The sequence below is a fragment of the Anas acuta genome, chromosome 9 (assembly GCF_963932015.1).
Source record: "Anas acuta chromosome 9, bAnaAcu1.1, whole genome shotgun sequence".
Classification (NCBI taxonomy): Eukaryota; Metazoa; Chordata; class Aves; order Anseriformes; family Anatidae; genus Anas; species Anas acuta.
The window spans coordinates 16,044,343-16,047,071 of record NC_088987.1 but is presented as its reverse complement, the minus strand read 5'-3'; positions in this window follow the sequence as shown (position 1 = coordinate 16,047,071).

Genomic DNA, 2,729 nt, shown 5'->3' with positions numbered 1-2,729 from the left:
TTAATTGCCTTAAAGAATTCCTGGGCATTGTTCCCCAAAGAAACATTGATTTTGTAGCAGGGGAGAAGGAGCTGCTAGTGAAGTCATGAAGAAAGCTGGCACAGGTGCAGGTAACTGCTGGTTTTGCCAAAGCTGGTGCACGTGCTACACAGCCTTCTTTGAGGTGTGATGGAAGGAGCAGTTACATTCATTCAGCAATGACTGGAAACATAGAACTTACTGCCCGAGACAGCAGTCTGCATGGAGAAGTCTGATCAGAAGTTAGGCTGTGTGGACTGAGCAGGTATGTGGCTTAAAATAAAAGATTGCAGCGTGGTTTGTGGTGAGCCCTGTGCAGAGGGGACAGGATGTCTTTGGCTCTGAGGTGGAAATGGTGGGACAGAGTTTGTGGGGAGAAGACGTGCCTGAAAGCTCTTTTTCTCAGCTAGCTTAGCAATCCTTATTTTTGTTTTTCTAGGAAGAGGATTTGAGGCTTTTGTGATTCTTGGCAAACAGAAATGTGCCAGAGACCATATCTGCCTCGTAACTGGCTTGCACCTTGATGGAAGCAATCTGAGTACTTTTAAGTCCTGTCTGGTTACACGGGCCAGTAGGACTGCGCTAGAGAATGTCTGGAGAGCCAGTTTGGAGAACCAGAGAATATAAAAACCAAGTAATAATAAAATGTAATGAAACATTCCCAACATCCTTCCCTCTCTTGTGCCTTCTTTTTCTGGATCCGCTGTGCCTGGGCAGCAGGAGGAGGCTGAGCAGGCAGCGTGGCGTTGTCTGAATTCATCATGCCACGTACCTGCTCCTCTTGGTGGTGCAGGGATTGCAGAAGCTGTCTGGTCCTAATGCCTGCCAGGGAGAACTTGGGATGAAAGGGGAGAGCCGATAGTGCAGGAGATAACGGAGAAGGGGCTTCCAGAGGTGTTCAGCCAGTGTTAAGTCTCGGCAATACTGAAGAATGCGCATTTTTTTTATGAGGGGGAGGAGGAAAAGACTCGTTTATCCTGGAGGGAGATGTCACAGCAAGTACAGACTTATGAGGTGCTTTTATCTGGGGCTGCAGGGTTTCGCAGGCGTTATTTCTCTGCCTTTGCAGAGTCAGACATCCCTTGGAATAATCGCCTGGCCCTGACAGCATTATAATTAACAAGGCTGGAGAGGCTTTTTTTTTTTTTTTGTCTTTGAACTCATGCTTTCAATAGCACCAAAGAATTCCTTACACACTTGCAGGGCTGAGCCAGATGTTTGCTTTCTGCTAGAAATGTGGAAATTTGCTTGCAATATTCCCGTCTGCAGCAGGGCCACATCTCAAACATGGGAAGCTGCTGCGGGCTCTGCCCGCTGTTAGCGTGCTGCAGATGTTCCTCTGCGGGCACCGCAGTGCTCTGGGCCACTTTTTGCTGTGAGGGGTTCGATGCTTGTGCCTACGTGTGCATGTACAACCACAGGTACCTGAGTTTTCAGCATTTTCTGTGGGGAGGAGGGAGTACTCACCTGAGGCTGTGCCAGCCCTGGTGTGAGCTGATGCTGGTGCCCGCCACGGGGTCCCAAAATGCTGGTGTCCTCTGAGAGCCGGGGTGAGTGAGCACCAAATGCTCAGCGGGGATTGAGGCTGTTTCAGTGCAGGGGAGCTGGCAGTTTGTGTAGCTCTGTCTGTTGGTGTGCATGTAAGTGAACATCAAGCGTTTGGTTGCATGAAGAGTGTATCTAGTTTGGTGCCTGTGACCCTTTTATGTGGAGAAAGGGGTTTCCTTTAGTTCCTAAGCACTCCGGGATGCCTCCTTATCCTCCCGTTCTAAGAAGTGAAGGATTTGCCTGGATCAGCTTGGCACGCAGAAAGAAAGCTACTGAAATGTGTCTTCCTTGAACTGAAGAGCGTGACCTAAGGAAAAAAAGATCTCTGCTATGCACCAGGATGAGCTAGGGCAGTCTGAATTTAGAGAGAACGCTTGATTTAGCCTTCAAGGTCCTAGGCAATCAAAACATCCCAGAGTTTTGCTTGCATCCGTGCTGTTCAGTCTGTGTTGTTGCCCAGGGAGTGGATACCTGCTGGGCTCCGAGGCTCATTAGTGGCCCTGCAGTGAGCTGCTGCCAGTTTTTGAGGGCAAAGACACTTAGCTGTTTGGGGAGGACTTAAAACTTACTTTCCTGTCGTGTGTAGCCTCCTTGCCTCAAAGTACAAAAGAACCCAAAGCATTGCTTTGCTCCTGGCATCCTACAGAAAGCTTGGTTAGCTTACGCTTCGTGTTTATTCTGGGAGCTCACTTCTCTGACAGCCTGTGTCCTCCCCGAGGTTCTGCTACACGAGTGTGGCTCCCAGTGCCCTGCACACTTACTGCACCTGCTTCAAGCTGGGGCTCAAGGCTGCTTGCCTCCAGCAAAGCAAATCCCACACAGGAACAACCTGCGGATCTTGTGCAGAAAATGCAGGGCCTTTGTGAGGAGGAACTTGTATCATTTGGTCAATGAAATAGAATGCAACAACAAAGCAGATTTATTTCAAATTCAAGCTCAAACATAGTATCTGTCAGGCTGCACTAACACAGACATTTGAGTTTTATGGATCTCGTGGTGTGTACTTGTGGTGAGATCCACTAGAAGACCACCTTGCATGTGTATGATTTTTCCAAGAGCATAGCACTGGATGTTTTTTTTTTTTTATATGATAATTATGTCACTTGGCCTGCTGTTCCATTTAGCCCCTTAAGTTCTTTAGTTCCAGTTTTGCATATACAAGT